The sequence below is a fragment of the Oncorhynchus clarkii genome, chromosome 5 (genome assembly GCF_045791955.1).
Source record: "Oncorhynchus clarkii lewisi isolate Uvic-CL-2024 chromosome 5, UVic_Ocla_1.0, whole genome shotgun sequence".
Lineage (NCBI taxonomy): Eukaryota > Metazoa > Chordata > Actinopteri > Salmoniformes > Salmonidae > Oncorhynchus > Oncorhynchus clarkii.
Genome location: NC_092151.1, coordinates 21568343 through 21581567, shown reverse-complemented (window position 1 = coordinate 21581567; position 13225 = coordinate 21568343).

The following is a 13225-nucleotide window of genomic DNA, read 5'->3' as shown; positions in this document are numbered from 1 at the left end:
CTCACACACTCACACTTAAACACTAACAAACTAACACACTAACACTAACACACTCACGCTAACACACTCACGCTAAGACACTCACATTAACACACTAACACTAACACACTCATACTAATACCCTCACACTAACACACTCACACACTAACACACTCACACTAACACTAACACACTCACACTAACACATTAACACACTAACACTACCACACTCACACTAACACACACACATTAACACACTCACATAATCACACTAACACACTCACACTCACACTAACACACTCACACTAACACAATAACATACTAACACACTCACACTAACACACTAACACACTAACACGATAACACACTCACACTAACACACTCACACACTCACATAATCACACTAACACTAACACACTCACACAAACACATTAACACACTCACACGAACACATTAACACACTCACACTAACACACTAACACACTCACACTAACACACTCACACTAACACTAACACTAACACACTCACACTAATGCACTCACACACGCACACAAACACACTCACACTAACACACTCACACTAACACACTCACACTTACACACACACTCACACACTAACAGACTAACACAAACACACTCACACTAACACTAAAACACTCACACTAACACACTCACACTAACACACTAACACACTAACACACACACACTAATACGTACACACTAACTCACACTAACACACTCACACACTCACACAAACAAACTAACACTAACACACTCACACTCACACACTAACACTAACACACTAACACACTCACACTAACACACTCACACTAACACTAACACTAACACACTCACACTAATGCACTCACACACGCACACAAACACACTCACACTAACACACTCACACTAACACACTCACAATTACACACACACTCACACACTAACAGACTAACACAAACACACTCACACTAACACTAAAACACCCACACTAACACACTCACACTAACACACTAACACACTAACACACACACACTAATACGTACACACTAACTCACACTAACACACTCACACACTCACACAAACAACTAACACTAACACACTCACACTCACACACTAACACTAACACACTAACACACTCACACTAACACACTCACACTAATACTTTCACACTTACACACTAACACATTCACACATTCACACTCACACACTCACACTAATACACTCACACTCACACACTAACACTAACACACAAACACACTCACACTAACACACTAACACACTCACACTAACACACTAACCACTATGCTACCTTGGGGCGGCAGGGTAGCCTAGTGGTTAGAGCGTTGGACTAGTAACTGAAAGGTTGCTAGTCCGAGCTGACAAGGTACAAATCTGTCGTTCTGCCCCTGAACAAGCAGTTAACCCACTGTTCCTAGGCCATCATTGAAAATAAGAATTTGTTCTGAACTGACTTGCCTAGTTAAATAAAGGTAACATACTAACAGACACTCACACTAACACGTACTTACACTTCTACTGCTACACCATTTACTACTATTATGATTATTATTATTATTATTATTACTATTATTATTATTATTACTATTATTAGTATTAGTATTATTATTACTATTATTATTATTATTATTACTATTATTATTATTATTATTATTACATACTATTATTAATATTATTACTATTATTATTATTATTACTATTATTATTATTATTATTATTATTACATACTATTATTAATATTATTACTATTATTATTATTATTACTATTATTACTATTATTATTATTATTACATACTATTATTAATATTATTACTATTATTACTATTATTATTATTATTATTATTACTAGTATTATTATTAGTATTACTATTATTATTATTATTACTATTATTAGTATTAGTATTATTATTACTATTATTATTATTATTATTACTATTATTATTATTATTATTATTACATACTATTATTAATATTATTACTATTATTATTATTATTATTACTACTATTATTATTATTATTACATACTATTATTAATATTATTACTATTATTATTATTATTACTATTATTATTGTTATTTATCCTGCCACAAGTCATAGCTCCTAATCCCTACCTACAGTACATACACATATCTAACTCATACATTCCATTATCCCTGCATATTGTACCTGTGGTACTGGCACTGACCTTGTAAATGGCTTCTTCTCTTATTCCTTATGTCTCTTTATTCTTTATTCATTACACTATATTTAGAATACTGCACTGTTGGGTAGGGTTTACAAGTTAAGCATTTCACTGTACTAGTGAGTGTGTCAAATAAAATGCACACAGACACACAAACACGCACACACACACAAGTACATGCACGCGCATGCACACACAGGTACACACAAGCGCACATGCACACACACACAGAGAGCAGCTATAAACAGTGCTGTGTTCTAGGGTAAGACAGTAAGATAACAACATGTGGAGATGTTTACCTGCTCTGTGTGTCTCTGAACCAGGTGCTGCACTCAGGTGTTGTGACCAGGCCTGTTGCACTAAGGGAAGTTATAGCCGGTGTTGTGACACCTTCCGTTCAGCTGATCATTTCAGTGTCGAGCTGGTGGTTAATTACCATCAGGTTTAAATCCAGCAGCTGTGATTACAGCCGCACGCATGCACGCACAAATACACACACAAAGAGAGAGAAAAAGGGTGGGGGTAGAGAGATAGAGGGAGAGAAAGAGGGGGGGAGACAGAAAGCTATGATTAGAGTCAGGTAAGAGTTCAGACAGGTTAAACAGCTCCACTGATTAGAGTCTTTAGACTGTCTCTTTACCTTGTCAGGGGTCAGACCTGCTGAGGTGTGTTTGCATGTGAATATGCCCGTGTGTATGTCTCTGAACTTAGCTCCAACTTGAGAAAATGTTGGCAAAAATTCAGTAAACTTAAATTGATATCTTTGTCTCAAATGTTCATTCAACTAGAAATTAATATTTGGCATCTAACCTAAAAATTACTGTAGAACTTGTTTCACACACAGTGCTGTTAACATTCAAGTTTTTCAACTTAAATATTTGACACATACATTGTTGAAATGCATTTTTACAGTAATTAATATTCAACAACTCACCTCAGATTTGAACTCGCAACCTCTTGATTCACGGCAGTCCAATCAGTCCAATCTTCCTGCTAAACCCCCTTGTTGGTGTCAAAGACTGATTTTTCATGTATTGCTGCTACAATTCGCACTTCAAAGTAAATCTCAACTCTGTTAAAAGTACACTCAAGAAAAACAGTTTGTATATATGATAGTGACTTAGGTGTAACATTAAAACAGATTAACATGCCCCACCAACATTAGACAACTACAGAGAAAAATTAAATTGCTGAAATATGTCAATCAAATCAATGATTGAGAGAATAGTCAGATTAACTGATAACTGACACATACATGGTTGTCCTCTCCCTAGGAGTTCATATCCAAGGTGTTGAATAATGATGAATGTATAAATTAACATGCACAATGTAATCACAACATGGTAGCTGCAAAAAACACTCAAACTGGACTGTTTTATCTTCATTCAAAGACTCAGCCATGGACACTCGTACTGACAGTTGCTGGCTGCCTCGCGTGATGTATTGTTGTCTCTACCTTCTTGCCCTTTGTGCTACTGTCTGTGCCCAATAATGTTTGTAACATATTTGTAGCTGCTACCAGCTAAATCCCAGCCCCGGTCCCCACAGGAGGCCTTTTGCTTTTTGGTAGGCTGTCATTCATTTGTTCTTAACTGAATTGTCTAGTTAAATAGAGGTTCAATAAAACAATTAAAAAAATAAAGAAATGTATGTCAACATGTGTCAAATATATAAATGGAAAACATTTTATGTTAAGAACACTGTGTGTGTGTGTGTGTGTGTCCTCTGTGTGTGTGTGTGTGTGTGTGTGTGTGTGTGTGTGTGTGTGTGTGTGTGTGTGTGTGTGTGTGTGTGTGTGTGTGTGTGTGTGTGTGTGTGTGTGTGTGTGTGTGTGTGTGTGTGTGTGTGTGTGTGCGTGTGTGAGTGTGTGTGTGTGTGTGTGTAACTACATTGTTCCACAGCCTTTTTTAGGTAAGATGCCAAAATATTTCTAGTTGAATTTCTAGTTGAATGAACATGTGAAACATGTTGAGCAAACACATCATTTTAAGTTGACTGAATTTTTTCTTAAGTTAAACTAATTCGTTTAAGTTCAGGTAACTCTTGCACTGAAAAGTTGCTTAAACAAAAAAAATTCAGTGGAACCAATTACTTAATAATAATTAGCTGAAACAAATGTTTTTTTTTCTCGCAGCATGTGATGGCCACACACACAAGTGCAAACGTGACACATGAGTGTGCGCACACACACACACACACACACACACACACACACACACATGCACACCAGTCCTCCTCTGTTGTCTTTGAGAAGGTCTTCATCCAGATATAGAGAGCCAGCCTGAAGACAGACGGAAGGAAGGTCGTCCAAACAGAATCCACTCTGGAAGACAGAACTGTCCAAACCACCTAAAATAACCAGACACAGACAAGGTGACACACAGGATCTGGTCTACTGCTATGTTATGTTCCAGACAGTCAGAAAAGGCCTGCATCTCTTTTCCTCACCAAATATTGTGTACGTAAACATGTTTTTTTGTGTGTATTTGAACTAGGACCTGCAGACTACAGACAACACAACACCTGAGGGAAACCTGGGTTGGGTTCAGTCGAGCACACTGTAGCAGAGCAACACAGAACCAAAATATCTCTGTTCTTATTGATCAACTTCATGTATTTGCTTCTTTTTCTAAATGTTTTATGCCGTTTTGTGCCTACTGAACATGATGACTGAGTAATCTGGCCAATCAGTAGCATTTATTAACAATAATAAACATGAATTGATTGGTAAATTGGCAGAGTGAGAAGAGAAGAGAAGACAAGCTTCAAATCAATACAAGTGTTTACATTTCTTCACCAGTTACTTTCAATCAATGTTTCTTTATTTAAAAAGAAAGAATTTGAATGTGCAATTCAAACGTTTTGCAGCAATCAAATCAAATATGATAGGCTATTGTAGCAGCCAGGTCGCTCAAGATTCACTGCAAAATCTGACGTCTGTCCAGGTGTCCAGGTAAACAGGAATGTCGGGAGATGACTTCCATACCAGTCACTAGGGGCAACAGCGAGCATCAATACCAAGTAGACTTGGGGTTTGCTAAGGAAAGGTGGACAGGGATGGCTAATGGGTGTAAGCTGTGTGCCCCAGCTTTGAGGGTTGCGTGTTCAAACCTAGTGTTATAAAGTCATTTTTTTATACACATTTTAAACCATCCCAAATCTTAACTCATACCAAGAATTAAGATGGTCTTACCAAGGACTATTTCCCAATTTGATTTAGAGTTTTAGGATCTCTTAAGGTATACAACATGTTTCTTATTTTCTTTGATGAAACATGGCATTTGAATGTACTGCTATTAGCCCAAGGAAACACACTGAATAACAACTTCATACATGTATAAACAGATAGTATATATATATATATATAAATATATAAACATGGCATTTGAATGTACTGCTATTAGCCCAAGGAAACACACTGAATAACAACTTCATACATGTATAAACAGATAGTATATATATATATATATAAATATATAAACATGGAATTTGAATGTACTGCTATTAGCCCAAGGAAACACACTGAATAACAACTTCATACATGTATAAACAGATAGTATATATATATATATATAAATATATAAACATGGCATTTGAATGTACTGCTATTAGCCCAAGGAAACACACTGAATAACAACTTCATACATGTATAAACAGATAGTATATATATATATATATATAAATATATAAACATGGCATTTGAATGTACTGCTATTAGCCCAAGGAAACACACTGAATAACAACTTCATACATGTATAAACAGATAGTATATATATATATATATAAATATATAAACATGGCATTTGAATGTACTGCTATTAGCCCAAGGAAACACACTGAATAACAACTTCATACATGTATAAACAGATAGTATATATATATATATATAAATATATAAACATGGAATTTGAATGTACTGCTATTAGCCCAAGGAAACACACTGAATAACAACTTCATACATGTATAAACAGATAGTATATATATATATATATAAATATATAAACATGGAATTTGAATGTACTGCTATTAGCCCAAGGAAACACACTGAATAACAACTTCATACATGTATAAACAGATAGTATATATATATATATATATATAAATATATAAACATGGCATTTGAATGTACTGCTATTAGCCCAAGGAAACACACTGAATAACAACTTCATACATGTATAAACAGATAGTATATATATATATATATATATATAAATATATAAACATGGCATTTGAATGTACTGCTATTAGCCCAAGGAAACACACTGAATAACAACTTCATACATGTATAAACAGATAGTATATATATATATATATAAATATATAAACATGGAATTTGAATGTACTGCTATTAGCCCAAGGAAACACACTGAATAACAACTTCATACATGTATAAACAGATAGTATATATATATATATATAAATATATAAACATGGAATTTGAATGTACTGCTATTAGCCCAAGGAAACACACTGAATAACAACTTCATACATGTATAAACAGATAGTATATATATATATATATAAATATATAAACATGGAATTTGAATGTACTGCTATTAGCCCAAGGAAACACACTGAATAACAACTTCATACATGTATAAACAGATAGTATATATATATATATATAAATATATAAACATGGAATTTGAATGTACTGCTATTAGCCCAAGGAAACACACTGAATAACAACTTCATACATGTATAAACAGATAGTATATATATATATATATATATATATAAATATATAAACATGGAATTTGAATGTACTGCTATTAGCCCAAGGAAACACACTGAATAACAACTTCATACATGTATAAACAGATAGTATATATATATATATATAAATATATAAACATGGAATTTGAATGTACTGCTATTAGCCCAAGGAAACACACTGAATAACAACTTCATACATGTATAAACAGATAGTATATATATATATATATAAATATATAAACATGGAATTTGAATGTACTGCTATTAGCCCAAGGAAACACACTGAATAACAACTTCATACATGTATAAACAGATAGTATATATATATATATATAAATATATAAACATGGAATTTGAATGTACTGCTATTAGCCCAAGGAAACACACTGAATAACAACTTCATACATGTATAAACAGATAGTATATATATATATATATAAATATATAAACATGGAATTTGAATGTACTGCTATTAGCCCAAGGAAACACACTGAATAACAACTTCATACATGTATAAACAGATAGTATATATATATATATATAAATATATAAACATGGCAATTTGAATGTACTGCTATTAGCCCAAGGAAACACACTGAATAACAACTTCATACATGTATAAACAGATAGTATATATATATATATATAAATATATAAACATGGCATTTGAATGTACTGCTATTAATAACAACCAAGGAAACATTAGGGAAACACTGAATAACAACTGAATCATACATGTATAAACAGATAGTATATATATATATATATATATATAAATATATAAACATGGAATTTGAATGTACTGCTATTAGCCCAAGGAAACACACTGAATAACAACTTCATACATGTATAAACAGATAGTATATATATATATATATAAATATATAAACATGGCATTTGAATGTACTGCTATTAGCCCAAGGAAACACACTGAATAACAACTTCATACATGTATAAACAGATAGTATATATATATATATATATAAATATATAAACATGGAATTTGAATGTACTGCTATTAGGAAACACACTGAATAACAACTTCATACATGTATAAACAGATAGTATATATATATATATATATAAATATATAAACATGGAATTTGAATGTACTGCTATTAGCCCAAGGAAACACACTGAATAACAACTTCATACATGTATAAACAGATAGTATATATATATATATATATAAATATATAAACATTAACAACTTCATACATGAATTTGAATGTACTGCTATTAGCCCAAGGAAACACACTGAATAACAACTTCATACATGTATAAACAGATAGTATATATATATATATATAAATATATAAACATGGAATTTGAATGTACTGCTATTAGCCCAAGGAAACACACTGAATAACAACTTCATACATGTATAAACAGATAGTATATATATATATATATAAATATATAAACATGGAATTTGAATGTACTGCTATTAGCCCAAGGAAACACACTGAATAACAACTTCATACATGTATAAACAGATAGTATATATATATATATATAAATATATAAACATGGAATTTGAATGTACTGCTATTAGCCCAAGGAAACACACTGAATAACAACTTCATACATGTATAAACAGATAGTATATATATATATATATAAATAAATATATAAACATGGAATTTGAATGTACTGCTATTAGCCCAAGGAAACACACTGAATAACAACTTCATACATGTATAAACAGATAGTATATATATATATATATAAATATATAAACATGGAATTTGAATGTACTGCTATTAGCCCAAGGAAACACACTGAATAACAACTTCATACATGTATAAACAGATAGTATATATATATATATATAAATATATAAACATGGAATTTGAATGTACTGCTATTAGCCCAAGGAAACACACTGAATAACAACTTCATACATGTATAAACAGATAGTATATATATATATATATAAATATATAAACATGGAATTTGAATGTACTGCTATTAGCCCAAGGAAACACACTGAATAACAACTTCATACATGTATAAACAGATAGTATATATATATATATATAAATATATAAACATGGAATTTGAATGTACTGCTATTAGCCCAAGGAAACACACTGAATAACAACTTCATACATGTATAAACAGATAGTATATATATATATATATAAATATATAAACATGGCATTTGAATGTACTGCTATTAGCCCAAGGAAACACACTGAATAACAACTTCATACATGTATAAACAGATAGTATATATATATATATATAAATATATAAACATGGCATTTGAATGTACTGCTATTATCCCAAGGAAACACACTGAATAACAACTTCATACATGTATAAACAGATAGTATATATATATATATATATATATAAATATATAAACATGGAATTTGAATGTACTGCTATTAGCCCAAGGAAACACACTGAATAACAACTTCATACATGTATAAACAGATAGTATATATATATATATATAAATATATAAACATGGCATTTGAATGTACTGCTATTAGCCCAAGGAAACACACTGAATAACAACTTCATACATGTATAAACAGATAGTATATATATATATATATATAAATATATAAACATGGAATTTGAATGTACTGCTATTAGCCCAAGGAAACACACTGAATAACAACTTCATACATGTATAAACAGATAGTATATATATATATATATATAAATATATAAACATTGAATTTGAATGTACTGCTATTAGCCCAAGGAAACACACTGAATAACAACTTCATACATGTATAAACAGATAGTATATATATATATATATAAATATATAAACATTGAATTTGAATGTACTGCTATTAGCCCAAGGAAACACACTGAATAACAACTTCATACATGTATAAACAGATAGTATATATATATATATATAAATATATAAACATGGCATTTGAATGTACTGCTATTAGCCCAAGGAAACACACTGAATAACAACTTCATACATGTATAAACAGATAGTATATATATATATATATAAATATATAAACATGGCATTTGAATGTACTGCTATTAGCCCAAGGAAACACACTGAATAACAACTTCATACATGTATAAACAGATAGTATATATATATATATATATATAAATATATAAACATGGAATTTGAATGTACTGCTATTAGCCCAAGGAAACACACTGAATAACAACTTCATACATGTATAAACAGATAGTATATATATATATATATAAATATATAAACATGGCATTTGAATGTACTGCTATTAGCCCAAGGAAACACACTGAATAACAACTTCATACATGTATAAACAGATAGTATATATATATATATATATAAATATATAAACATGGAATTTGAATGTACTGCTATTAGCCCAAGGAAACACACTGAATAACAACTTCATACATGTATAAACAGATAGTATATATATATATATATAAATATATAAACATTGAATTTGAATGTACTGCTATTAGCCCAAGGAAACACACTGAATAACAACTTCATACATGTATAAACAGATAGTATATATATATATATATAAATATATAAACATTGAATTTGAATGTACTGCTATTAGCCCAAGGAAACACACTGAATAACAACTTCATACATGTATAAACAGATAGTCCCCCCAAAAATCTAAAGGAAGTTTGTTCTGAAGTGTCTCTCCTAAATCTGAGAGGTATAAGAAAGATCAGGAAACTATATATATATATATGTATATATTTTTAGAGGTATTTAACCCCTTATTTTTGGCACTAAACTATTTTCATATAGTCATGGCCAAAAATGTTGGCTGCCTTTCATTTTTTTCAAGTAACAATTTTCCTGAAAAATAAGTTCAAATTGACTTCCACAATTGCTACCAATTAATTTCACTGTTAATATTACAGAACCTTGTTTTTGATTCAGAACCCTGTATGGAAGATATCCATATTACATTGTGCTAGAACCCTGTATGGAAGATATCCATATTACATTGTGCTAGAACCCTGTATGGTAGATATCCATATTACATTGTGCTAGAGCCCTGTATGGTAGATATCCATATTACATTGTGCTAGAACACTGTATGGTAGATATCCATATTACATTGTGCTAGAGCCCTGTATGGTAGATATCCGAATTACATTGTGCTAGAACCCTGTATGGTAGATATCCATATTACATTGTGCTAGAACCCTGTATGGTAGATATCCATATTACATTGTGCTAGAACCCTGTATGGTAGATATCCATATTACATTGTGCTAGAACCCTGTATGGTAGATATCCATATTACACTGCGCTAGAACCCTGTATGGTAGATATCCATATTACATTGTGCTAGAACCCTGTATGGTAGATATCCATATTACATTGTGCTAGAACCCTGTATGGTAGATATCCATATTACATTGTGCTAGAACCCTGTATGGTAGATATCCATATTACATTGTGCTAGAACCCTGTATGGTAGATATCCATATTACATTGTGCTAGAACCCTGTATGGTAGATATCCATATTACATTGTGCTAGAACCCTGTATGGTAGATATCCATATTACATTGTGCTAGAACCCTCTATGGTAGATATCCATATTACATTGTGCTAGAACCCTGTATGGTAGATATCCATATTACATTGTGCTAGAACCCTCTATGGTAGATATCCATATTACATTGTGCTAGAACCCTGTATGGTAGATATCCATATTACATTGTGCTAGAACCCTGTATGGTAGATATCCATATTACATTGTGCTAGAGCCCTGTATGGTAGATATCCATATTACATTGTGCTAGAACCCTGTATGGTAGATATCCATATTACTTTGTGCTAGAACCCTGTATGGTAGATATCCATATTACATTGTGCTAGAACCCTGTATGGTAGATATCCATATTACATTGTGCTAGAACCCTGTATGGTAGATATCCATATTACATTGTGCTAGAACCCTCTATGATAGATATCCATATTACATTGTGCTAGAACCCTCTATGGTAGATATCCATATTACATTGTGCTAGAACCCTCTATGGTAGATATCCATATTACATTGTGCTAGAACCCTCTATGGTAGATATCCATATTACATTGTGCTAGAGCCCTGTATGGTAGATATCCATATTACATTGTGCTAGAACCCTGTATGGTAGATATCCATATTACATTGTGCTAGAGCCCTGTATGGTAGATATCCATATTACATTGTGCTAGAACCCTGTATGGTAGATATCCATATTACATTGTGCTAGAACCCTGTATGGTAGATATCCATATTACATTGTGCTAGAGCCCTGTATGGTAGATATCCATATTACATTGTGCTAGAACCCTCTATGGTAGATATCCATATTACAGGGATATATTGGGGTAGTGTGGCTGTTACTTAGCTTTGCGTTTGTGCAACAAATATTTAAATTTTTCTTTTTTTTTGTACAAGGTTAATGCAAGATGATAGCCTTCTGCTCTTTCCAGCCTATAAAAAACCCTAAACTTAGATTCCTGGAGCCACAATTCCCTTCTTCCACTCCACTAACACCTGCTAGTCACCATTGCCATCTAATACACCACTGGAGCCCTAGGTCTCTCATTCATACAGGAAACACAAGCTTCAAAACATTATTGTTGACATTGTTTTTACCAGTCCCTTTCAATCAGTGTTTTGAATTTTGAATGTGTTATTTAAATGGTTGTGTTTCAAAGAATGTGTTACTATACAACATGCTAAATGTTTTAGTCTGTGTGAGTGTGTGAGTGTGTGAGTGTGTATGTCCGTGCTTGCGCATATGTTATGCTGTGATTTGTGATGTCACAGCTGTATTGGTAATGTGTCAGTCATTACTGTCTCCATTGACTCTTGCTCATCACACTAAATGGGTGATGATTAGTTGACAGAATAGCAGTGCTGTGTGTCAGCATGGCTTCCAGCATGCTTTCTGTCACACTGGCAGTAATGGGACGCTGTCATTTCTGCTTGCATCACTCTCTCTCTCTTTCTCTGTCTTTCTCTTTCATCCTCTTTTTATCTATCTTGGAGCGGCAGGTAGCCTAGTGGTAACCGAAAGGTTGCTGGATTGAATCCCCGAGCTGACAATGTAAAAATCAGTCGTTCTGCTCCTGAATGAGGCAGTTAACCCACCGTTCCCCAGTAGGCCGCCATTGTAAATAAGAATTTGTCCTTAACTGACTTGCCTAGTTAAATAAAGGTTAAATATTTTTTTTCAAATAATAATATTTCGCTGTCTCTCACTCTCTCTCTCTCTATCTCTCTCCTTGTCTCTCTCTCAGTGAACACAAGATAAACACTAATGGACTTACAGACATTAATTGCTACTGACTCATACAAACATTTTCCATTTTCAGTAGA